The 26,907-nt window shown below is 41.6% G+C and overlaps 1 long non-coding RNA gene across 1 annotated transcript; it reads left to right on the top strand.

Moving 5' to 3' along the window:
* The first annotated feature begins 3,666 nt into the window (after positions 1-3,666).
* Positions 3,667-23,882, top strand: LOC134555695 (uncharacterized). Its single transcript, XR_010081476.1, has 4 exons — positions 3,667-4,506; positions 6,318-6,414; positions 11,252-11,315; positions 21,289-23,882. It is a non-coding gene; the product is annotated as an uncharacterized LOC134555695 (long non-coding RNA).
* The last annotated feature ends 3,025 nt before the right edge of the window (positions 23,883-26,907 follow it).

The following is a 26,907-nucleotide window of genomic DNA, read 5'->3' as shown; positions in this document are numbered from 1 at the left end:
CTTTGACAATTTCCATATTTTTTTAGTCCTTGCAATAAATGGATCTGATTACACCTTTTAAATCGATGTTCTCTCAAACTGGTATGACATAAATGATTGTTCTGTCATTGTGATTTTACTGCCATTGTTTTCAGCATGTGAGGTTTTTTAGTGATATCTCTCTTAATCTCATTCTGTCTTTCCCTATCCTCCTGATTGTGATCTTAAATCTGCATGTTCTTTCCATCCAAACTGAAGTAATCTATTTAAAGACCCAGCAGCGGCCACCACGGACGACTCTGGCTTGACCATGACAGCACAGGCTTTGCAACAGCAGTGAGCTCAGTAATCCACAGCTAATGAGCCAGAGCTCCAAAATGTCTGTTGTGCAAGGGGCTTCTTTAAAAGCTCAGATTTCCTGTAGCTGACTGTTGCCAGTGGAAATCTAGATGTTGCAGATGTTGGACTGTATCCAGCCCAGGTAAAATTCAAATTCAATGTTTTTTTGCAGGGACAATGAATGCCTTAAAGTTTCAGGATGAATTCAGAAGGCACTGGCTAGTCATCATCACCAGTGTGGGTGAGGCTTACACCCCTTCCCAGAGTAGTTTCAGTAGTGCCTGAATTCTCTTCGCCAACCTGAGTTCTGGATTTTCCCACCAAAATACTGTGTTGCATGCTAATGTGAGAACTATGCTCGTTTCACAGTTCTTTGAGATCTGTGGGAGTTTTGGTATGGGCAATCTCCCTCAGATCAGCTCTGGTGACACCAGGCTGCAACACTGACCACTTCCACCTCATGAGTGTTCCCATCAGGCTGTTCCTGCCTCTGGCCAACACGTGAGCCACTCCTGTACTTCTCAATTATGACAGAACTTGTCTATTCAATCTTGATGGCATCTTTCAAATTACTTTAAATTATCTCCTCAAAGAAGCTACTCCTGCAACAAAACAATGGCAAAGTGATTTCAGAGTAATTTTCAGATTGTGGTTTATAACTGCATTGTACCTCAGAAACAGCTTGTCCCAGTGGGCATGGCTTTCTCTGCTATCCCTCTCTCTCATATATCAAATTATGGATTATTATACAAAAGTTGTATCTCTGTCTTATTTATTGAAGTGTTGATTCACTAAATAAAGGATCTCAACAGTGATCTGAGCTGGCTGAAAACCTGCTTGAAATTTATGTATTTCAGTGAAAGGTTTTCAACAAGCTCTATTTCTGAAGCTAAAGTACTGCAATTCCCAGTGACCACATTCATTAAAATATAAATTAGCCTAAAGAAACATATGAATCACAATGGTATATTTGCATATCATCTATTTGGGGTACCTATAACAGCTTCTTCATGTAGACTAACAGCTACTGCAATCTTCACAACCAGAGTTGCATAAATGACTGTGGGGTGAATGAGAAAGCAGAGGACAAAGATGAAAATTCTTTCTGCTGAATGGGAAAGAATACTGCAGAATTCTGCAACTGAAATTTAAACCTGTGTTAAACCAGTTTCCTTCACTGAGACATGTCTTAGCTAATCAATTAGCATTGACTGTCTCAGTATTCTAATAATAGGAAAGGATTTAAGGAAATGTCATGTTTCGTTTGTATTTTCAGAACGGTAGATAATTACTGATTATTGCACAAGAGTGAATATCATCTAAGAAATAAAGGTGAAGAGGATGGAGCGAGAGTGTCTTATCTCAGGGGAGTTAAATGATCCTCCTGCAGTAAGACCTTTGCATCCTCAAAGGCAGCAACAGAAATTTCTCATAAAGTTTGACCTGTTGTTCTGTAAGTAATATATCCGAGACTCCAATACAGAGTATCCTGTCAATTCCTTTTAATAAATGAAGCTGAACTGATACAGCAGCTCGGGTCGTTTCTCTGATCTGTACCAGTTCTCTGCTCCATGCCTTCACATGTATTGCCATGAATTGCTGATACACTTGGCCAGTGAGTTTTCTGTGACTTCAAAGCTAAGCCTTTCACTTTGCCCTGTATAAAACATGCCCAGAAGCTGGATTCTGAAGAAAATAAGTAGAGAGAAAAATATTGATTTTAGATGTTAGGATAATCTAAGAAAAATGGTTCAAAAATAAAAGTGGAGGGGGAACCCTTTTTTCTTCTTTTTATTTTTTTTTAGATTTGATATGTGTTGCAAATACCTCCCAGAAAATTCTTTTGTAGTGAAGTAATTAGCTCCATATAAATGCAAACAATAAAAGCAAACATTGCATTTGTGACATCCAGAAAGTGCCATGACATTCTTAAGAGATCTACATCTCTTCTTCATCTTGGCAAGGGAAAGGAGGAAGAAAGGATTGGTTAGTCTTGAAGAATGATGGGCATCAGGTTCCTTGTTGGATTTTCTGAAAAGGCTTATGTTTGATATCACAGAGCACAAACTTGATTAGCTGTAATGTAATTTGTTAGCTTTTGTGATGCAGCTCAGTGTATGTCATGGTGCATTGCCCTGATCAAGTCATGTTAGGGAGACAGTCAAAAGAGCCAAATGGTCACAGATTTATGCCCTTTCTAGAAGTGACTAGGACATTTTGAATCCTACAGGAGAATAGGCCTGTACACTTCTAACTCACCTAGAATATCTTTGAAAATATGACCTTTAATATGGTCACATCTTTTACGCAGCTTCAGGGGTCATCCCAGCATTTCTAGATAAATTTGGAGACAAATAAAATGAGGAACTGCTGAGTTCTTTTCAAACTGAGAAAGAATAAATCATAAGATGTGAAAAAAAGTTCCATGACTAAAGCTTTTCAATTTTTTGTATTATCATATTCCACTTGTTCTTCAGTTACATGAGAACGTGAAGCATGTAAGTAACCTAAGTGTGACTATTGCTGCTCTTTAGGAAAATGGTTCAATAATTCATCGACCTCCCATTGCTTAAGTTTACTGTCTAAAATATAATCCTCCTTTTTCTTCATATTGTTTCTTCATAATCCTCCTATTTCTTCAAATTTTTTCATAGGTGGAGAAATTTTTAATATTCAACTTGGTAGCAATTTGAAATCAGCCTGATATAGACAATTTTATGAGAGTTTTATAAGCTTCATTTAAACTGAATCCACGGAAATGTGGAAAAAGTATTGCAGATAAGTAATTTTTAAGGAATTGGGAGGAAGAGACACCATTATGTAAAGGAATGTTTAGTATCAAAGCTTATAAATAGCTTTAGCTGACAGCAGAACAATAACTTCAAAAGTTAACAAATCATGCTCAAATTTTGATAGAAAAGGAAGCTAGAAAAAGAAAGCTAGATATATTCCATTCTGAAGACAAGAAAGGCTGTTTTAATTGTGATTTTTAAGGATTTTTCAGACGTGCTCAACTTTTGATTTCAGTGTTTTTAATCCTGATTTGCACTAATAAAAACTAGGTGCAAATGAGTGCTGATGAGTCTGTATTGAAGTTAAATGAATAGTTGAAAATGTCTATGAATATTCATTTATATTCAGAAATTAACTGCAAATTGATCATGCCTATGACTCTGAATTTGCTCTCTATGAGCATACATGCACTTGAAATTAACTTTCATGAATATTTGCAAAAGCAAATTTTCAACTAGATATTTCATATACTTGCAGAAAATTTTCAGTGATATATTTGTGAGATTTGGATTTTACATCACACTGTCTGATATCTGTGATTTCTTCTGTGGGACTGCATATTTGAAGGCCTCTAGGAAAGTTTTAGCTGGATGGAAGACTTTGGAAAACCTTTACCTTGTTAATTACAAGATTCTTCAAGAAGCAGAAACAAATTAGAATATACAAGAAAATAAGAAACTGTTCAGATTTCCAATTTCCATTTGAGGATTTTTTTTTTAAACTTATTGAATATTGTACTTAAGCATGAAGTGAATCTTAGAGGCCAATTTCTCCTCATTTGTGCTGTCAGGCCATGATCATGGCCAAATTCAGTGACTATGTCCAAGCAGAATCATTTTAAGGAAGCGGTCGTTTGGATTTTTAACCATTGAAGACAACAATCACAATAGATTGCAATGGCTGATAGTTTGGGCTATCTTAGGAAAAGTGGTATACATGCAATGACTGTCATTGGAGCTCCAAAATGGGATGTGTGGTTTCAATTAGAAGCTGACTTCACATAAGAAGCCCTAGATCTAACAAGATGTTTGTAAAACTGTTCTCATGGTGTATTCAGTTTAAACATTATCTAGAGCCGGCTGACTTGCAGGAAGAGCTGAAGCTGAAAACAATATTCTTACTAAGGAGCACAGTAGAAAAGACAGTTTGGCAAGTCTTCCATATCAGGAGGAGAAATGAACACCAGCAGGTGAGTGCAGGGGATGGGGTGTGGGCCTGCTCAGCACAGGTACTTTTGTGTTCCTAGAAACAAGGAGAAGCAGGAAGGATGCTCGACCCCTCCATGGCTGCAGTGGGATCAGTTCTGGCCGGAGCTGTGATGCGTGGGGAGGCTCAGAGGAGGAGCTGCTGCAGGTGTGGAGGTGCCCACAGGACCCCACGGACCAGCCCAGGAAGGTGAGCTCACCCACCTCCAACAAGGGCAAGGGGCTGCTCAGAGGGAGCAGCCTGAGGTTTGCACCTGGCCTCAGCAGCCCCCTGGGCTACTAATCTTGCAGGGAGGAGAGGTCTTCATGGATAACTGCAGTCTAGGAATGCACTTTTGAATTTAAGTTTAGCTTTTATTTTGTGAGTTCAACCACTGTTGTGTGCAGCAGTGTAACCACTTACTTAGCTGGACTAAATGTGTCCTGATTTCATCTTTTACCTTGGCAACTGAATTGGCATATTCCCTAAGGCTGAGTCAGGGCACTTTCTTACTGGTGGAGCAAGGAAATGCACACACACTCCCTCGGAGTAGGGGAGTGGTTTCCCACCTTGTTACTGGAGCCAGCTTGAGGACAGGTAACAGGCAGTGCTGGGTCAGTCCCCCTCAGCAGGCACAGCCAGTGCCTCCAACAAGCAGCAGGGGAGGAGGAGATTGTTTATGATGCATAAGGTACCATAGGAGCACCATACAACCATACAACTCGAAAGAAATTGAATCAAGTTCTGAAACTGAGACAACCAAATTTTTCAGCGTGACCAGCCTTGGCTTGACAGGGTATTGAGTACCTTGAATTCCATGTTCAAATATTTTGCAAGCTAAAATACTGTGTATTGGAAGAAATTTGTGAGTAATTTAAAGCCAGGAATTATTTGGGGAATTTTCTGAGTGTTTTTTAGATAACTTAAAAACAAGAAATGTAGGATGAATAAATTATTTTGTTATGTATTGCTTCTTCATTTCTAGTTTGAATAGTGAGTGAATCTGGCCCCAGTGCCAAGAAGTCATACTCAAGGATTGGATTTCCTGTGTAAAAGCTATACAGTGTGATAACACAGTTGTACTGCATATTCAGTTTTGATATGTAACCTTTTAAATAAATTGGAATACTCTTTGTGCCTGTACTGGCACACATGGAGAGATCATAAACAATAATTTTGTAAAGGTCACTTCCTCACTAAGCGCTTGAGCTCATGGCAAGAGCAGCATAGGGCTATTAAAGGACCTTTATGCTTCTATTTTTTGGTGTCTGTTAATATTTTTGCAGCTTTGAAGCTGTGTTAATATAATGGCTGTGTAGTGTCCCATGCCATGGGTCAGTCTGTGCAGGGCTGTGCCCTGAGACCCTGGGCTGCCTCCCTGGGCACTTCAGTAGCAAATGCTGCTGGCCCTGGGATCCGCGGTTACTCGGCACAGTGGAGCAGCGTGCCCGCGGCTGGCAGCATCCCTCCTGCTGTGAGTGAGGGGGAACACAGCAAGATCCAAATTAATGGTGGAGCCCTTTGTGTCAGTAGCATCTCAAGACAAGCAGGTATCAGGAACCCGAGCAATACATGAGTGCCAGCAGTGGCCAAGGGATCTGCACAAGGTGAGAGGTACCAGATGTTTGCCAAGCTCAGTTCAGCTGCATAGGGCAGTGCTCAGATTTTTCTGCTGCTGTGCTGCTGCCCTTCTAAGGTGCTAATGAAGTTGTTATTTGCTTGCGCCTTTTTTTTTTTTTTTTTTTCTTTTTTCTTTTTTCTTTTTTCTTTTTTCTTTTTTCTTTTTTTCTTTTTTTTCTTGTCCAACAGAAAATCTCTTGGTCGTGCTTGTGTCCAGTAAAATACTTTGTCTCAGAGGAAATGCTTGGAAGTTTATAGTCCATCCAACCAACATTGAAACCATGTATATCTGCTGGTCTTCAGAAACAAGCACGTTTTGTTACAAACTCACCTTATGCTGTACCCGTTGTTCTTTCCTGTGATTGACAAGATGGCCTAAATCAATATCCTTTTATTTTCAGATCTCTATTATTTGGAAGAAATACGCATCTGTCTTGCTGACAGTGTAGGGGGAAGTTATTCACCACTGTAGTGGCATCAGAGGATACCCTCAGCAGGGTAAGTGGAGTCTATCTGGTATCATTAAATAGCCCCTAGCCCAGATGTGTGTGGTATTTGCAGGGGGCACTTGAGCAGGAGGCTGAGATGCTGCATTTTAACTCTGAGAAGATGTTTCCTCTCCACTGCTGCCTGCTGGTATAAAGCCACCGTGGCTCACAGAAGGCAGGAGATGTTTGTCAGGATATTGGCCAGACACAGGGGGGTTGTAACTGGAAAACACCACAGTGTGCCTGGAGAAAGAACGCTTGATGTTGCAGGCATGGCCTCTCTAGTGGGCAGAGGTTGGTGCTGCTCACACAGGAGGTGGCTCATCCATCTGCCTGTGGGGACACTCCCACACCTGCTCTGGCCCAGCTGGAATTGTCCTGATCCCAGACACAGCACTGTGCATAGCCAGAGCTGGGGAACAGCCCAGGTACCCCCCAGCTTCTGCTGCCGCCATCCGTGCTGCTGTGGTGTTTATTCAATACCTAGAATTTTGCTTAAAATTATTTCACTTCTCTCTCAGTGAGAAGCCCTTGAATGTCTGATTCAAAGCTTTGATTTTTCTCTTCTGTGGAAGACCTGTGCCAAGACCTGTCTGTGATCTTGAGGGGGTTACATGCACTCAACAACAGAGATATGTCAGCCTGAGAGTTTAAATTACTCGGGTGTCTCTTATCCTGGAAAATCTCCTCACTCTTTCTGAGGGCAAGCTGATAAAGTCCATATTTCCTAGATTTAAAGTATCAATGCTGCTAGCTCCTTCTGCATTAATAGATTGTCTATTTTATGGGATTCTTAATAACGTGCCTAAATTTTAACAAATTTGCATGAATGAATTTTAAGGAAGGTCATAACATTATAAAAGTATGTATTTGTACTTGTTCCACATCACTCTACCAACTGAGCTGTTTTTTTCTTAAGCTGATAATTGTAGCAAGTAATTTTACTCCTTTGGCAGCATTTGTCTGACCTTCCCTACTTTCCCCTGTTTCCTCAATCAAAAAGAATTTTTGGTAAGATACTACATAATCTTCCCCAAAAAAGGGATAGAACTTCAGTCTCATAATAAGGAATAAAAGATGTCATTTCCCTTGTGATTGGTAAGCATAATTTGTAAATGAACCTGCTTTATGGAATGGTGAAAAATGGTTGGAGCAGTTAAAAAATGAATTGATTATGGAGAAAATAGATTCCCTCTAAGAAATAATATAAATTTGTAAATGCGGAATATGAAATTATTTATAGACGTTGAATGAACAAATTAATTTGGCTGACATTACCTTCAATTTACATAGAAACCATCTTTCACATTTTCCATGTAGACCATTTTCTGCGTTCTGCTGTGACTGAGGGAAAAACAAAGCACACGAGTCCTTTAAGGCAAGAGGAAAACATCCCGAAAGTCATTTTAACTGATTCCAAGAGTTGTGCAGCGGGCAGAGATTCAGGGAATGACAAAGGCACATGCAGAGAGGGAGGCAGTGATGCCAGGGAAACAGCTGGTGTCTGAAAAGCCCAGTTTGCTGTTCCCGTTATTGCTCTGCGTGGAGGCTGGGGTGGAGCTGTTTGCTGATCGGGCCAGGCTCGAGCAAGGATACTGCTGGGGAGATGCTGGTCTGAAACTCATGGCTTGGGAGACCCCAGCCAGCTGGGATCCAGTACAGCCAAATCCTAACTCCACATTGCCATGGAGAATTGCTAAACCAGCTTCTTGATGGACCACATGGACTCAGTGGGAGTGACTGTACCAAGGAGAGATCTTTGGGGTGGGCGTGTTTCAGTTCTGCATGCACAGTAGACATTGCTCCCAGACTACATGGACACATGTGGGCATGTCTGGGCCCTGTGGGCACTTCTGGTTCTTCTATCACAAGACTTGGAAGCAAATTTTTAATCAGTGGGCCTTTTTTTCTCTAATTCTTTCTGATCACCCCAAAGCTGGACAGCTGGTGAAGGCCAAAGGTCTGTGTTAGAGCACCAGTGCTGCAAACAAACCACAGCATGGTTCTGTTATGTCATAACTGCTCCCAGCACATTTTTTGTGCAGGAGGACCTAGGTGAACATCTCAGTATATGCAGCTAAATTGCACAAGCAGAGTCCAGCTCCTGAGCCCCATAGAATGTCTGGGAACAGCCACAGGCTGGTTTAGAGGCCAGGGATGGTGACTGTCTGATTCCTCCTCTTCCCTCTGCATCCTTTCCCATCTTCTTGGTGAGAAGTATAAGAAATACCCATTCATTCTTCCTACATCAAACTGTAGCTCATAATCAACTGTAGATCATAATGAGACATGCTGGTTTCCTTTTTTGCTACTCAGGCACATAAAACACTCAGCAAGTTTTTCCAGGCTTGAAAACTCACTGAGTTGAGCCTTGTGTGGTGACACTGCGTGACCAAAAGCAAAGTGCAAAAATGCCTAAAACTCGGGACCTCAATTTAACTCACTTTCATTTGGACATTTCAGACAGAGGATAGAGAATGACACATGAATCCAAAAGACAGACAAATTTTGTATAAAAGAAAATTAATAAATGTTTCTGATTTCTTCCACAAACATTAAAAAAAAAATTAACAACTCTGCTGTCCTTTTCTGTTTCAATGTTGAAAGTCAGTAGAAACGATTTGAAATCAGCCATTCTCAGTAACTGTGGCCAGGGGAAGGAAACCATAGTGTCAAGGTATTAGGAAGAGAGAAGCAAAAAAAACCAGGTTGCCCATTCTCCTTTCTTTCATCTTTTGCACAGTTTGGCAGAGAGTTTGGGAAGGGGCTTTTCGCCTCTTCAGGGAGAGACATAAACTTGGACCACACATTCTCAAACACTGCCAGCTTGTCATTCAGCTCATGCATTCAAGATGTTGCATATTAATAGCACTCCCTGATGACTGGTGGATAGGGGTCTCTCCACCTATACAAAATAAGCCTCTTGGCACAACAAAGTACAAAAGAGGCCCATACAGGGAAAAAATGCACTTGAGAACTGGTTTGGAGAAACTCTGCACAGATGCTTATGTGCAGATGCATATTTCAGATGGTTTTTTCCTGATTAGCATGCAGCAAACTCACCTGTTTTTCTGCCTAGAGGAGTCACAGCAGACATGGAGAAACACCTGCTTGAGTGCAGTTCTGTCTCCCTGTGAATATGATTCCCTTATTGCACTGCTGTTCTGTGTGGCCACGGAGACCCTTTTCAATCCCCCTCTTGGACATGCCTAAGCTAGCAAACACAGAGCCGTACTTTGGGATGGAGACAAAGCATGAACAGTGCAGGGTGCTGCATGCTGAGAAGGGAAGAAGGGAATGAGTAGGTGGATTGGTCACACAGGTGCCTTGGGGATGCATTGGGGATGCTCAGGCCAGATGGGTTCTGGCATGACTGAGACAGGAGTATGAGCTCCCAGGAACGGCAGAAGAACCTCACATTTGTCATCTGCAAATGATCTGACACGCAGCACATCCAGAGCTTTACCTGAGGTCTGGTGATGGGATTCAAGAAAATGAAGCAGGCTGTTTCCCCCCTCCCCTGCAGTGTGCTGGTTACACGTGTCTGCTGTTAATTCTCACACTGAGCTCTACAGGCAGATCCTACACACGCATGGGGAATAAATTTCCTTTGTGCTCTGCTCCATTGTAGTTTACTCCAATGGCAGAAAGCACAGCTTAGTTCTAACCATGTGCTTTGTAAAAATGAGCCTCAGGAGGAGAAAGTGGGGAGAGAGTTGCTTATACATGTGTCGGTATCTGATGCAATCCGCAGTGTGAGCCACGTTTTTCTGGATATTTCAGCATACACTGATAATGACACATGAGTAGTCCAAGCTATTTTCAGAACTGACAGTCTTCCTTTTCACTCCAACAATTGCTTCTTCAATACACTAGAGTATGCAAAGTGCTTCAATAAACTTTTAACTGGGAGTAGGAATAACAGTGAAACGAAGGGAAAACTTTAGGCAAAACGAGAGCTGACCTCAGCTCATACCTGTTTTGCGGGTTTGTTGTTAACTTTTTAAAAGAGGCTGCACACTTTGGCATTTTTTGGTTTCTGGCAAGGCTTTTCAGAAGTCCTTTTCAGGAGTCCTGAAACAGCCTAGGAAAGATTGGTTTCATGATGTTCTTGACCCAGGAAAGATCCAGCAGTAATCTGCTCTGATGGGAGCCGTGGGCTAAAGCTGGCTGCATGTATTTTGACCTAAGCTCCTAGGTATTTCTCTAAAACAAAATATTCAAAGTGTTTGAGATTTTCAGAAAATCTTCTCAGACTCTAATAACAGAAAACAAATTAGAAGCATAATTTTCCAGATAAATGTGAGGTGTATTTTGCTCTAATGGCTCTTTCATACTCTTTGCCTCTTACTGACTGACACCAAGAATGCAAATATGCCAGGGACAGGGTCTCTACTTTTTCTTAAGCTGTCAAAATTGATTAGGGATCTGAGGGATGGTAGTGTATTTCCCAGTGTATTTCCCATTTCTTTCTATTACCCTCCTGACAAAAGTAACCAATCTCTTTGGAGCTTGCAGTGTAAGGTGCATCCCACAGAGCTATTGCTGTGTGCACTACTAGTAGAAAGGTATTTTTAACAAAAGCTGCATTCTGGATGCACTCCAAATATCATTACTATTGTTTAATTTCAACTGCAGTTCAGCATCTGTTTAAGATAGTTCAAAGATAATAATCTCACCAGACAGATACAAAATACAAAACTGAAATTACGTTGCTCAATTATTTTGTTTACTAGTGGTGTTAAACTACTGTTTTTGTCTGAATCATGCAGAAGAGCTGTGATTTTTTTACCTTTAAGCTCCTCTGAAAATACAGCTGTTTAGCATCAGTACCTTTTTCTTTCCAGATTACCTTATATGAATGAGTTTGATAGGAGTCACCATGGTGAGGAAAGGATAATGGAATTTCAGGTAAGAGTTCTCCATAATGAATTCATTCCTTACAGCATGGTAACACCCACCCATGGAATTAGGGACCTTTGTAACACAATGCAACAATTTACTAGACATCACAAAACACCAATTATAGAATTGGACTGAAACGAGCTGCCAAATCCTCTGTCCCTGATAAAAGAAGGATAGGTATAGTCATGCCAGCACATTTTAACTCCTTCCTAAATATTCACTTGGGTCCATTGTGAACATCCTCAGTGATACAGTAGATTGACTGCAGTGCTATGTGTATGACATGAAAGTAAAGTAAAATAAAAATGAATAGGTCATGAACAGCAGTGAATATGAACTCAATTTGGATCATATTTATTTAAATAATTACAGCAGATTGTTAACTTTGAGAATCTCTTGATTTATGCAAGGGAAAATGAAAGAGAGTTGGCTTCTATATTATATATTTAGCTTGATAAAAGGAAGCCAGTCTGCATGGAAGAAGTGTGCAATTGAAGTTCCTCAGCTGATATTTTATAAAAGCACAATTAAATGTCAGTACTTTACAAAGAACTCTTAAATCCTAAGACTGAATCCCGTCTGTTTTTACTGGTAGCAGAGTACCAAACTGTAAGCAGAACTGAGCAGGATCTGACTTTCCATCACAGACAGTTAATAATTAAATCAAACATTATATTCAACAATAGAACATATGCATCAGCTTCTTTCAAATTGCATTTCCTTCCTGTTAGATCCATTAGTGTAAACCAGACTGCCTTTAGAAAACCCCTTATTGCTGCTGTCTTTCAGCACAGTTCCTGAAATGGATAATGTGGTGCATATTATGGGCAATTACACAGAACTCCCCAGTGACAGGGTTTTAGAGTTTCAGAATAAAACAGCTGGAACTACAGGGCTGTAAACTAATCAGAAAAAGAGACAATAGTAACACATTTAATGCACATTGTTAGAACATGGACAAAGACTAGATGTGAAATACTACATGTCACTATACCTACTGTACAGCACAGCATCTTCACTGCAAAATCCCTTTTAACTCTTGAAAGACAAGGCAGTCAAAAGCCAAAGATTTTGTCATGAACAGATGCATGCACAGCTCTATAACCTGAGCTAATTGGAAACATTAGGGGAAGAAGCCTTCATCCAGAGCCCTGGTTTTCTCTTAATGTCAGCGTAGTTTGAATCAAATCCAGAACTCTATTCAAAAATGATAATTTATTAATGAATGCATAATGAATATATACCCACATATGCCAAAAAACTATATCTCCATCCCTCTTTTACTGTTTCAATATACTGAGAATTTAGCATTTGCATTGCAAAAATTGTATTTGCTCTTGGATATATCTTGGATATTGCCACAATGCATAGTGTTTGATCCTCCATCAGTTTAAATTGATGGCAAAGCTCCCATTAATTTTAGTAATACAGCAGTGAATTTTTAGAATAGCACATGCATCTTTTAAAAGCACAATGACCGTGATTACATGTGTAATCACAGTAATTGTGCACACAATTACTGGTTGGGTATCTAACTGCCTTTCAAAAATCAGTTGCTCTACTTGCATGTATACTCACAGCAGTCACTTGTGCAAATGCAGTGCAGCCCAGAGCATCCCCACCTCTGTGCTTGCACCTGAAATGCTCCAGGGGAGGGCTGGTCTGTGGCAGTGGGGATGTAGGATAGGGAAGTATATGTTTACATTGCAGTGGTTTGAACAGTAAATAAGAAAAGAAGAGAAATGGCTGTAGTGTCTCTTTGGGAAAGTAAAAATGTAAAATTACTCCAACTAATTTTTCAAAAGGACAGAGACTGATTTGTACCAGCTCCTGTCTTGTGAGCCTCCTTATCAGCAGTGTCCAGCAGGCATGGGCACGTTAATGTTTTGTAACGGTATGGGAAAATGATCAAATAATATATCAAACAACAGCACCATACTAGAATAAAACAAAAAATAAAAATTAAAACCAAACAGAACAACATTGAGTCAAATTTTGCAGCTTAAAAAATTCAGAAAACAATTGAAGTTTAAACACAGTGCAGTGAGTTTCTTAGACTGCAGAACCCAAGAAGCAGCTGCTGTGGCTCACTCTAGTTTAAAAGGTGACTCCTTTGCCTCAAAAGGATGATTCCTGTAGTTGCAGAGGTACAGAAAAGCACATCCTCCCCAGACAGGGATAAGACTTCCAGATCCATCCTTTTGCTCAGCAAAATGGTAGCTGGAGAAAGTTTTACACAAACCATTTTACCCAGTTGTCCCCCACAGCCCTCCTCCCCTGGGGCATGGCGAGTGTGCTTTGCTTTCCTGGTAACAGCTTTACAACCCCGCAGCCAAGGGGAGCATGGAGGAGCTGGGCAGCCTGCGCTTCTCCCAAGGGAAGGCTGGGCCAGGAGTCCACAGGAGGGAAAGCAGGTGTCAGTCAGCAGCCAGAAAGCAGCCTCTTCCTGGGGAGGAATGGGCCCGATTCCAGGGCATGGCAGCACTGGGGTTGTGTTAGAATGAGAAGCAGCACAGGCTCTCCAGGAGCCCCCCTTGCTGTGCGGCAACAGCCAGAGGTGCTCACTCCAAGGGACTGGGCAGGACAGGATCCCACAGCTCATGAGAACAGGCCCCCCAGCAGCCCAGACCCTATGGGAAAGGCAACTGTCTTTCCAGATGGAAGAATCAAAAATCGGCAATGGATGAAAAATGAACTTTCTCTGAGGCTGCCAGAGGCTGGAGGAGGGTGGCTGAACTGGAAGGGCTTCAGCAGACTGCACACTGTATGTTTACCAAGGGGGAAACCTTGCAAAATGTGCTGGGGCAGATGTAATGGTTACAAATCACACGTGCTGTTTAAATAAGACATGAATATCAAATGTAATGTTTGACAATATCTGAGTCTTGACTTCCCTTGTTTGAGAGGTGGAAATTTTGAGGTTCACCCTCATATGTGGGATTTTAGTCCCATCAGGGTTTGGGAAGTTTGGTCCTGGGCTCTGGTGTGCTGAGAAGACAACAAATGTACAGTCTATGTCAGGAAGAAGAGGGAACAGTGGTCCGATGCTTGAAAAATGTTTCTTCTGCTACTGGAAAGCTTCAGCACCTCTCCCTTCAACAGCATCAGCTTGTAGCTGAGCTCAGGGCTGGGGGACACTGCACTGCATGCGTGGTTGTGCTCCCTGGTTTCTTAGAGCCCATGGCCACTGTGACTTGACTGTGCTATTTCACAATAGCTTTATGTAAGTTAATCCAGATGGCATGTCCTGTTGCCTCTGCACAAATAGCTGCTAAATAGTTTTTTAAAACTTTAGTGAAGCACATTATTCCTTTCTTGATTCTCTACAACCATCCTGCTGATTGTTGTAGCAGATTCTGTTCTTAATTTCATTACAATAAACATGAAGTAACCTCATCGACATCCAATCAGAGGAAATTTCAGCTCCCTGCATTGCCTTGGGTCTGCAGACTTGTACACAGGAGCTGTTCCTGTAGACTAAATGCTGAGACTTTTGTAATTAACATCGGAGAGCTATATGAAGCCTTGAAGCTACAAAAACCCATAAATCCTGTAGAAAACGTTTCTTTATACAGATCTGAAGTGTTATTCAAAGGAATTCAGATCCTAAAAGATGGAGAATTGCTGGGACATAAAGAACATAAGTCTCTAAGACTGTATATTGGAGAAAAGTTCCCTCAAACGTGTGCATTTAGTCACCTTTGGTGCCACATGCTGCCTTGCCTGCCACCTCTGCAAGCGTGGCCGCACTTTCACTGTTATTGCAACATGTGTCAAACGAAATGAAAACAGAGATTTGGGAAAGGATATAATTAACCTACTTGTAAACATTAACCTTAAATATCTTGCTAATTATCTCACTAATTTAATCACTGCAGATCTCAAACTTGTTTGTTAAATATTTAATTCTGCAAATTGTTTTTGATACAGAGGTGTGGGGAGCTTTCTGTGAATGTAAGTTACTTTGTAAAACTCCATAAAACCATTGTTATGTTCACACTTCATTGAACAAACCCTGCTGTCAACAAGACTTTTAATGGAAATCACAAGAAACTCTGCCCTGAGGCGAAGAGATATAGTGCCCTATTATTTTAAAATCCAATGAACACATTGTGTAGTGTAGACCAGGGTAAATTTCTTCCTGCACATCTTCAGGTTTGATTCCATGGGAGTCTGGACTGGAAAGCTCTGGGTTTCCTTGTTCCTTTGGTTGCAGTGAAGCAATACAGCTATTTCTTACCTATTCACCTCTTTGTTACTTGAATAACTCCACAAAATTATGTCCTTGATTTTCAGCCCTTTTTATCCAGTCACTGCCTTGTGCTACAAGGAACCTAAAAGGTGTTTAGACGCTCCAGTTACAATGCCACCCAAAGTGCCTCTAACTATTCCTGAGAGGAAGCTCTTGAATTTGGTAGTGTTTTTGAGAAGTTGAAACTCTTTGTTTGTTCCTTCCACTCTGATGGGAAGGGGCCGTGCTCGTGCTGCCTCCTGCAAACATCCATGGCAGAGCCAAGCACTGCAAGGCAGGGCCATGGGGACACCCAAGTGCTGAGGCTGGGAGAGGACACAGGCAGGCTGTGGGTGCTGGCATACCTGATGGAGGGGATGGCTAGTCTGGGACACACTGGGGAACATCCTGGATGGAAGGGATGGCTAGTCTGGGACACACTGGGGAACATCCTGGATGGAAGGGATGGCTAGTCTGGGACACACTGGGGAACATCCTGGATGGAAGGGATGGCTAGTCTGGGACACACTGGGGAACATCCTGGATGGAAGGGATGGCTAAGATGGGACACACTGGGGAACATCCTGGATGGAAGGGATGGCTAATCTGGGATACACTGGTGAACATCCTGGATGGAAGGGATGGCTAAGATGGGATACACTGGGGAACATCCTGGATGGAAGGGATGGCTAATCTGGGATACACTGGGGAACATCCTGGATGGAAGGGATGGCTAAACCAGGGCACACTCTGGAGGCTGAAGGCACCCAAATCCTCTGTCCCATGAGAAGGCAGGGGCCCTCAGCTGTGTAGTGCCTCTCCTCAGGCAGGAGCTTCAGCCAGCCCCGTGTTTCAAGCTGTACCCCTGTGACAGTTCTTTTTCAGTGTTATCTTCTCCATTTTTGTTACATTTGTCTTCTTAACTGAGGAAGAAAATGAAAGATTGTAACTCACATTGTGTTTCTGCACTGTAATCCTTACTATCAGAGGAAGGTGCAAAGGTATGCTAAATCCAGGTGACAGCTCACAGCAGACCTGTTCCAAGAGCCATTTGATTAGTTAGGTGTCCGTATAAATACCTATTTGGGACCATATTACTGCCTTATGATATATTATTTAGAATTACATCCTGATTGTGGTTATTTATTACACACTTACGTACAGGTTAGTTCAATAAAAAACAAATTTCTGTGAATTTAGCTGAATAAAGCTCTGTTTGTTCTTGTTAGCTATGTGAAGTCTCATTCTTTCTATGCATTGTCTCAATTTCTGGGCATTTTTCCCCTTCATTTACTCCAAAAATTACTTCAATACTAATGAATACTGAAAGACAGCCAAGACAGGATGAACTTTTGGACAATTTAGGCAAAGACGACAGATGATAATAGATTTACTATAAACATGTCAGGCACAAAAGACTTGACTGCTTTTTAAATAAAGTGATACTGGAAGAGATTTATGGATATTTTCAACTGTTCATTAAAGAGAAAAATATTTTGAAACTATAGGGTCTATCCTTTTATCCATTTTTGCCTTCCAGGCTGAGTTGCAAACCTTTGATGTTTTCTTCACCAAAAAATAAAAGTAGTTATGAATTTATTTCTTCCAAGTACTTTCATTTTTGTGTCAATTTAGCATTTTCATTACATTCCTGGCAGTCCAAATTATGGTATTTGGAGAGCACCTAGAGTCCTCAGCTCTGAGTTTTCTGAAAATAAGGACTTAAGTTCACTTAATGATGCTTTCTGGCTACTGTCTTTCTTCTCCTCCTTTAGTAATAAAAGGTTAATAAAATCTCTGAATACTTTAACTGCCTGTTAGACCAACCAACCAATTAAAGGTTATTCTATTGTAAATGATTGGAAACCACTTGACTTGATAAAAGTTAACATGAAATAGCTAGCACCTGTTGTATCAGGTTAATAAAAAGCAAAGTCTTAGACATGAAAATCATGTATAAATATGGTTCCTGTAGTTGAACCAGGTATCAATTCTTTCAGCCAGACAGGCATATTCTTAACTGTTTATTGTCAGAGTCTGCTTCTGTGCCCTTACAAATCAATAGTAAGCCTTGCTTTCAACTTCAGTGCAACTGATGTTGTTGGCAGTCAATGATTTTGTGAGATCTGTTCAAGATACTGGAATGGTTTCATGGAATTATTGGATTCTTTCTTTCTAAAATTGTGTTAAACTCATAAGTAGGAATTTAAGGAATTTAAACGTGAAAATATATGCTCTTGCACTGCTTCTTAAAACCAGTGTATCTTGCCAAATCTCCTATCAAGTCAAAGCAGTGCAGCAAAATGATAGCAGGAAGGACTGTGCAGTGCTCAGACATCTAATCCTGCATACTCACAGCGCTGAGCATGCCCTCATTTTTTGAATAGATGGGGAAAGATGGAGAAAGAGCAGATTTGGGTGGAAAATAACGATTTTCACTGCAACTTTAGAAAGATATTGGCAATTTTGTAACAGGATGATCTGAGACCCTTCAAAGGAAGACAGGAAACTTAATAAAGGCTTCATTTTGGAAAAACGGATAGGTGAAAGTAGTATTTTACTAATTCTTATTGGAGGTGCATTTCCAGCTTTTGAAATTTAATTTAAGAGCCACAAACCAACACACATTTATGAATAACATAATGCTGTTGGAGATAATGCAAATGTGTTTATAAATAACATAGTATAGCTTAAATCATTATTTTTAATGCCTTTTTTTTTCTCTATATGAACAGGTCTGTGCTGGTCTGCATTAATTAAATGTAGGTAGGTTTGTAAGGCCAGATCATCATTACTTCTGTGGCCCTGATTTAAATCTGCAGTAAAACATTTCTCCATTTAGTTTGGTGCTTTTGTGTCATATTTCATACACTAGTTGTCTCTTAATTAAATCCATGATGGCCCACCAACACAGACTATTAAAATAACTATACTTTGCACTTGACATATTTATGAGACAGATTCATAAGAGTATAGACTGATACTTGAACTACTCACTGAGAAATGCTAATAAGATTATGATGAAGGTAAGATTAGAACATTCGTCTCCTTTTTGCTTCTCTCTTCTTTATAGGAATTTATTTTTATAACTGCAATTCACTATTTCTATTCCAGGCTCTTTGATGTTGTTGTATATACCAACAGTTCTTTCTGTGTCGATTTATTGTGGCAATGAAGAGTGGGAAACTGCTAATTTATATCACACCAGCAAAGTGCATAACTGCTGTGTTCCTTGAAGTATGAAGGTTTGCAGACGTCTGTAAACCTTCGCATGGACCTGACATGTTCAAGATAATACCTTTGGAATTGGGTGATGAAAAATATGGATGGTGGTGAAGTGCAATGTTGTTTTACCTTTATTGCCTTACTCCTTCAACCCTCCTGTTGGTGCAGAGCTGGCTGAGTCTGCTCCAGGAGGAGGGAGGAGACAGTGGCATTGTGCCTGTGCCCCCTCAGTGCCTGTTTCTGTGCCCATGCCCCCTCAGTGCCAGTTTCTGTGCAATCCCTCAGTGCCTCTTTCTGTGCCTGTGCCCCCTCAGTGCCTGTTTCTGTGCCCATGCCCCCTCAGTGCCTCTTTCTGTGCCCGTGCCCCCTCAGTGCCAGTTTCTGTGCAATCCCTCAGTGTCTGTTTCTGTGCCCGTGCCCCCTCAGTGCCAGTTTCTGTGCAATCCCTCAGTGTCTGTTTCTGTGCCCATGCCCCCTCAGTGCCTGTTTCTGTGCAATCCCTCAGTGTCTGTTTCTGTGCCCGTGCCCCCTCAGTGCCAGTTTCTGTGCAATCTCTCAGTGCCTGTTTCTGTGCCTGTGCCCCTCAGTGCCAGTTTCCATGCCAGGCAGGCGGTGGCCTTGCCCGTCCCACAGCTGTGGCAGATGCAGTGGAGTGTTCTGAGCTGTGCAGCTGCTCTGGGCAGCTTGGCTGTCACTGCAGGGTTGGAAACAGCCTGGCTGTATGGCCTCAGTTGGTAAGGAAAACAGAACAAGTTATATCACTTGAGAGGCTGTTAGATGTATGCTAAGATTTGATCTGTCACCTGTACAGATATCTTGGAATTGCCAACTTAGCGTGATTTACTGACAGAGTTGCTGACATAATTTGTTTGTTAATTTTCTTAGTAATTTGGATGTGGAAAGTTCAAGGAACTCCATGTTTGAGAACAATGTTGCTAGAAGTGAAAGAGCTGCTAAATGAAAATCATCAAGGATTTCAATAATTTTTCAGGACCGTGATGTTCACATCATAGGGGCCTTTTCTCTCTCTCTGTTTTTTTCCCATTCACATTCTTTCATGTAAGAGCTTCTGCTCATCATTGTGTTGGGGTCCAGGTGTGGGTACAAATGGAAAGGGCTCTAAATGCAGGCAGCTTGAAAGGAATGTATTTTAAAAGTGGGGCTTATAGAAAGCCATGTCTACATGATGTTCAGATGTTCTGGAGGATAAATACATTGCTGTGCTTCATCCTGGTATTCTCTGTGAATGCAACAAAAGCATCAAATGCTGGGACTTCATTTAGAAATAAATACAATATTAGAAAGTAAGAATAATAAAGTTATATTAAATATTTCATCTTCTACAGAAATAAACCAGCTACAGTTCAGGGAGTTTCACTAAACACATTAAGTCTAATAAAATCGCCTACACGTACTCCTGACACTAGTAGTAATTAAAATAACTTGTTTCAAAAAACTGAACCTATACATGAATACTTATTGGCAATTATTTCTAAGTTCTTCAAACCAAAGATAAAGTAATTTGATTCACACACAATGTTCTTGTAAATGTGGTTCATACTGGATTTTATATGCAGCTTAGGACTGTTAATTGCCATTTTGAGCCTCACAGTAAAATAGAGTTCAATATGTCGCTTTTTCTGAAGTATTGAGAAATGTTTGAGAAATGCTTGTCTTGGTCTAATCAACTGTGAATAATTTATTTTTGAGTCCTACTTTTCAGTATAAATGGATCTGACTTTTCTCAGAGCTTCTCAAGTCTAATCAACTTGTTACATTCATTTAATTAAGGAAATCTGTAACGAACTGTGAAGTCTATGTACCAACAGGCTTTTTTGTTGTGCAAAATAGGCAAAATAGTCTTCATTGTGAATGCAATTGTGATTGTTTATACTGACAGGTAGCCTCTACTAAAGAAAACATCTTTTTTCTACACATATGGATCAATATGAATAGCGTATGAACTGTTTTCTGGACTGCCTGTCTCATGATGGACCCATCACCCAGCTTCCCAAATTCACACAGCAGTAGCTTTCAGGCAATTCTCATTTCTGGAGGGGTTATGAGCACGTCAGTGTTCTTCCATGCCTCAGAGCAGAGGAAGATGTAACAGATGTATACATACAAGAGACTGACTTTTTAGTCACAGCCTGAAAAAGGTCAGCACACTAGAAGAATAACGCACTGGCACAAGCTTATGGTCAGGATCTGCATGCTACAGAGTCACCCACAATGGGGTGACTTAAGATGCTGATTCAAAGTCCTGTCTGTGATTCCCAACCTTACATAATTTGTTCTCATTTTCTGAGAAATCAGCATTCTAAGAAGGGAATAGCTGGTACAATAAAAGCCTTTTATATCATATATGCATTTGTTTTTTAAAAAGCCCCATATTTATTTGTGAATAAACGTTCAGAAGTCCATTATTCCTCTCATATTTATGTGACATGAGGAATATTTTTATTAGAAATATAGAGAGAAGCTGTGGAGATTGACATATTATTTTTTTCTCCTTATCCTCAGACAAACTCTTCAGACTGAGAGAAAAAGTCCTCAACCGTGGTCTAGAATACTGTCCAGTGCTTATGGGTTATAAAGTGAAAATCATCAAAACTGTCCTTGACAGGATGTTTCTTTCCATTAGTTGATTAAAATGGTTTATTGTTGCCTACAGCGTCATTACTTTAAATGTGTTTTTTAACGAAGAGCAGATGTGTCCATGTCTTGCACTGTTTCCCTTTGTGTGGTTTCTGATACAGAAGTGAATCACTACCTTGGCAGATCCTCCTGTGGAAAGGGAGAGGGAAAGGTGAGGGGCTCAGCAATGGGCTGGGGTATCATCTGGGGAGGTTGTGCTGCAGAAAATTGGAGGCAAAACATGCAAACCTGCAAGCAGCAAATGCTCAGAGTAGAAAAAAACCCCACATCTGGAATTATCTGCCTGGTGTTGCTGTATGTTTGCTCTGACAAAGCAAGAAGTGGGTTTTGGCATTTTTTCAGACTGACAGCTCTAACGTTTCAGATAAAGCATGGAAGTGGAGAGTAGCTGATCCTAAAACATTAAACAAGGCTGCAACCCCATGAACTCTCATCTATTCACTGCTGTTACAAAGAGAACTGAAAAAGTCGTAGTTTTTGAGATGTATGTTAAATTTCTTTGTTTCTTGTCCCATCCATATTTGATGGGGGAGCTGCAATCTCAAACAAAAATCCTATTTCCAAATCTAAGGGTTATTTCAAGCCTTAGTTATAAAACATGTACCTTTCCATTCCCTAACAGATTTTTTCTAAGGCATGTTGTCATCCGATGAAAATAGGGTCTTTCACTAGTAAATCTCACATTATTGGCCATGTGACCTTATATTCAATAAATATTTATATGAGAATCATCAGTTAATTAATTTCCATTGTTTCTGTTGTAATTCTATACATGCTTATGCTATACAATTAGAGAAAAACACAGGCAGCCACGAGTAAATGTTGCGCATACAAAATGTTTCTATTACCCTTTACTTTTAAAATCATTAATACATTATTAGGAGATATTAACATTGTAGAGCATGGATCATATTTGCCTGTTAATGAAATCCATGAATTATACATTATTTTCTATGGAGAGTACTAGGAACAATATTCTTCCTTTCTAATAGCTATAAAAGCTGGAGGTTTCCTGGAGCACACATCACATCCCCTCTGCAATACCTTCTAATAGAAAGAAATCCAGCTTTTCAAAACAATCTCTCACTAAATGAAATAGATTTGTTTGTGTTGCTTTGCAACACACAAGTGTGACAGTTCATTTTAAACAAAACAGTTTTAATAATGTCATTACTAATATCTATTTGGTCATCTCTCTGAAAAATGGTGTTTTAATAGGAATGTTTCATTTTAATAAATGGCAGAAGAGGCAAGCTGCCCTGAGTCAGCAGGAAGTGGATATACACCAGAGAACAGGCTGATTGTGTTAGATTCATCCAGAACATTGAACAGCACACAGACAGTCCAAGAAAAAGCAACTGGCTGTATTCAAATGATTAGTCTTACTGCTATGCTGTAGCACAGATTCACACATTCTTCTATTATTCCTTGACCTTCTGCCAAAAACTCCTACTTCAAGTAATAATTAGAATTAGTGTTTCCAGTGCATGCTTCCATCTTCCTAACAAACAGTAATGAAATGTGGCTTTTACAAAATATGCAGTTAATTAAACTTTTTTTTTTTTTTAACATTGTTTGATTAATACATTTCCCCTGCGCTAGCCCCTCATTATGCCTGACTACCTGGGACTGGTGAATTGTAAGAAAAGCACTATCAATAGGATGAGTGAAATTTGAGAATTTTGTACATTAAAATTGCTTGTGCTTTTAATTTTTTTTTGTTTTGTTTATGTCTTGGAATAAACCAAAAAGATTATCTTTATTTGTAATCCTGGTTTTTAAAGTATGTGTAAGGACAGTATTTGTATTATATAAGAACTCTACAAATACCCTCATTGTGAATTTGAAGAACACATACATCTAGCGCTACAAGATAATAAGTGGATTTCTAGGCAAGCTTTTTGAAAAGGTGTCTCAGCACTCTATTGCTTAATAACACTATGCAAATAGATATTCTGATTTCATTTTTTAAAATATTATTTCATGCTTTTTTACTGCCTGCCTTAATTATCCAAATGCTGAACAAGTATAGTCTTTTGATTGATGAGAGTTCCACCCCTTTACCCACACCCCTGCAGATATGAGGCACTACAGTTTAGTACCATAAATCACTGTGATTGTATAACTTAACTACTGTATGATCAGAGATCACATGCAGTCGTAGCCTGGATATGCATTCATCCTTATGAATGTTTTAGGGCTAAATGTATTCTGGATGTTTGGAGAAATTTCAGTTTCTTCACTTAAGAAAGCAATGCATTTTAAATAAGCAATTCTCGCAACAACTGGAAATAATCACAAAAGTCTTCTATTTGCAATCTTCATTAATGTGAGTTATTTCATCACTTTAGGAGAAATCTTTTCAGAGGAAAACAACAATTAAACCCCTCCCCCCAGGCTCTGACAGCTAAGGATCTATGGATCAGCCATTTTAGTAATTAACCACAATTCCTCTGATTTGTGAATTTCCAGATGATGAGGCAGGAAGCAAGTTACATCTTGGAGAAATTGCCCTCGGGAGAGAGGAAAAACTATTGCGAGGTTGACAGCACAACCTTGTACCAGCACAGTTTCCCTTCCCCAGCGGTTCAAGGAGTTCCAAGCACCCTCCTGTAAATCATCAGCTCACATCTATTTATTATCTTCCAGCCCAGTGCACAACACTATCTGTTACACACGGATACCAGCAATATTGCAAGGTGGACTCAAGGGATAAAAGACAGCAAACCCTGCACACCTCCTATGCCTGAGTCACACCCACTATAAAGCCACGCTCTGTTCATAAAGCACATGCTGTTGTCAGAAATGAAACAATATGAACTGTTGTGGTTCAGAGTTGGGTTTTTTTAGTGTTTCTCCAACATGTTTGATCTTATCGTCTTGATATCTTTCTGTTATTATACAGACACAAAATTTATCTGCATAGTAATGGACAAAATGTCTATGAAAATATTGCTATTCGTTCAGTGATTGTTGTTATATTTGGAGTAGGTGCCAGCCTCACTCTGTGATGCTTGTCCTGGAATATCAATAAATAAATCATAAAAGCCAATGCTTCAAATATTGAAAAATTCACACTTCAAACTGTGTTTTGAAGTATACTGAGAGCAATGGCTCAGATTGTCCTTTTGCTTTATATGAACAGAGGAAATTCAAAGTAGGAGGAAGTGTCTCCCGGGATTTGGCATAGGGGAGTGCCACAAACCATCAGCCTTCCTGTCTCTGCTGTGCCAGCGAAGCCTCTCCTGGGATGTGCCACAAGAAGCAGACAGTGTGTCTGGGGAGTTAATGTGGCTTCAGATGAAATTATCTCCAGCAGAATCCATCTTGCCTGTTGTTTGAGTGCATGCAAAGGAGCCAGGCAGCGGTGAGGTGCCAGGCCACAGCAGGGCAGGTGAAGGATCAGGGAAAAGTAGAAGCATCTTCCAGTGACTCTGTAAAGTGAAGTTCCTTGCACCACAGACTTACGCTGGTGATGGAAATGCGGTATCACGCCTCTTTTTCTCTTTTTGTCTGGAGCCCAGATTTGGTAAGAACAAACTCACTGAAGTCCCCACTCTGTTGCCCATTTCACTCCTCACTAGTAGCAGATATCTAAATTATACGGTGTGATTGACAGCATTAAAAGGAGAAATGAGGGCAAATGTCCTTCTGAAAAGTACACTCTAATTCAAGCACAAGTGTTTGGGCTGATGCCCAAGTTGCAGAATGACTTTCCATGGTTTGCATTGTGTGGGGGACCACTAGACAATTCTAATGGTTCTTTCTCTTTTGCCTTAAAAGCACTGAAATTAGCTGAAAGCTAGAAGTAGGAATGGCATTTTGTAGTAATTGTAAATGCAAAGCTAGACGAGCACTGGAAGTCACTCAGGTACATCTATTCAAAGGCCAGAAGAAAAAGCACTGCAGGTATTCAGTGCTTTATCTGATTAGAAAACAGCCTGGCACAGATGTGATTTCTGCTCCATATATCAAGCTATGGCAGGCTTTTGCTGCTTCATTATGAAAGCATCTGAAGTAAAATAGGTTTTGGAACATAAAAAATGACAAATTTGGAAAAATATCTATATGCCAGATGGGTGTAGGAAGAATTCTTGTGACAAATATATTATTAAGGGAATATGCATAAGGAAAGAAACTGTGCCCAGTTCTTCTAGGGATGGACAGGCAGGACGGTAGCGTCTCACTGTGTCTAATGTATTCTCATCTAATCTAAATCTAATTAATTATGTTGCACCGCTGACATACAATCTAGGCACTGCACACAACAATGGAAGGCCGCACCGGGGCCTCGGGAGGGCTGGCGGGCGTTTCGCCCTCCCTCTTGTGCTGCCTGTGCTCGGGAGCGCCGGGCGGGGCGAGGCCGGGCCGGGCGGGGGGAGCTCACCGGGCCCTGCTGCCGGGGCCGCTCTCGGAGGGGGGAACGCAGACCGTGGGCGCTGCAGCACAGCTTCTCCGTGTGTTTCGTGAAGAAATGGGAGCATTTTGGCAGCGGCTGTCTTACACCACTCGTGCTTTTGGAGCCGAGTTCAGTGCCTCAGAGCCGGGTCCTGCGGCGCCCGGCTCCCGGTGTGGGAAGGGTGGCCGTGTGCTGGAGCCCCTCCCGGTGTGGGAAGGGTGGCTGTGTGCTGGAGCTCCTCCCGGTGTGGGAAGGGTGGCCGTGTGCTGGAGCCCCTCCCGGTGTGGGAAGGGTGGCTGTGTGCTGGAGCCCCTCCCGGTGTGGGAAGGGTGGCTGTGTGCTGGAGCTCCTCCCGGTGTGGGAAGGGTGGCTGTGTGCTTGAGCCCCTCCCGGTGTGGGAAGGGTTGGTGCTGTTCTCCGGAGCCCCTCCCGGTGTGGGAAGGGTTGGTGCTGTTCCCTGGAGCTCCTCCCGGTGTGGGAAGGGTTGGTGCTGTTCTCCGGATTCCCTCCCGGTGTGGGAAGGGTTGGTGCTGTTCTCTGGAGCTCCTCCCGGTGTGGGAAGGGTGGCTGTGTGCTGGAGCCCCTCCCGGTGTGGGAAGGGTTGCTGCTGTTCCCTGGATTCCCTCCCGGTGTGGGAAGGGTTGGTGCTGTTCCCTGGATTCCCTCCCGGTGTGGGAAGGGTTGGTGCTGTTCCCTGGATTCCCTCCCGGTGTGGGAAGGGTTGGTGCTGTTCCCTGGATTCCCTCCCGGTGTGGGAAGGGTTGCTGCTGTTCCCTGGAGCTCGCCCACCCGAGCTCGCAGCACACGGCGCTGTTTGTGTGGGACAGCTCGGCGCTGTGCGGGACAGCTCGGCGCTGTGTGGGACAGGTCGGCGCTGTGTGGGACAGGTCGGCGCTGTGTGGGACAGCTCGGCGCCGTGCGGGACAGCTCGGCGCTGTGCGGGACAGCTCGGCGCTGTGTGGGACAGCTCGGCGCTGCGAGGCCCGGGCGCGCAGGGCGCGGAGAAGGAGGCTGAGCTCTGGTTCCAGGAGGCTCCCGGGCAGGCAGCAGCTCTGAGGTGTGCAACAACCCGGCCGTGGGGCGGG

Source organism: Prinia subflava, chromosome 10 (genome assembly GCF_021018805.1).
Source record: "Prinia subflava isolate CZ2003 ecotype Zambia chromosome 10, Cam_Psub_1.2, whole genome shotgun sequence".
Taxonomy (NCBI): domain Eukaryota; kingdom Metazoa; phylum Chordata; class Aves; order Passeriformes; family Cisticolidae; genus Prinia; species Prinia subflava.
This window is presented reverse-complemented; position numbering and strand designations above follow the sequence as displayed.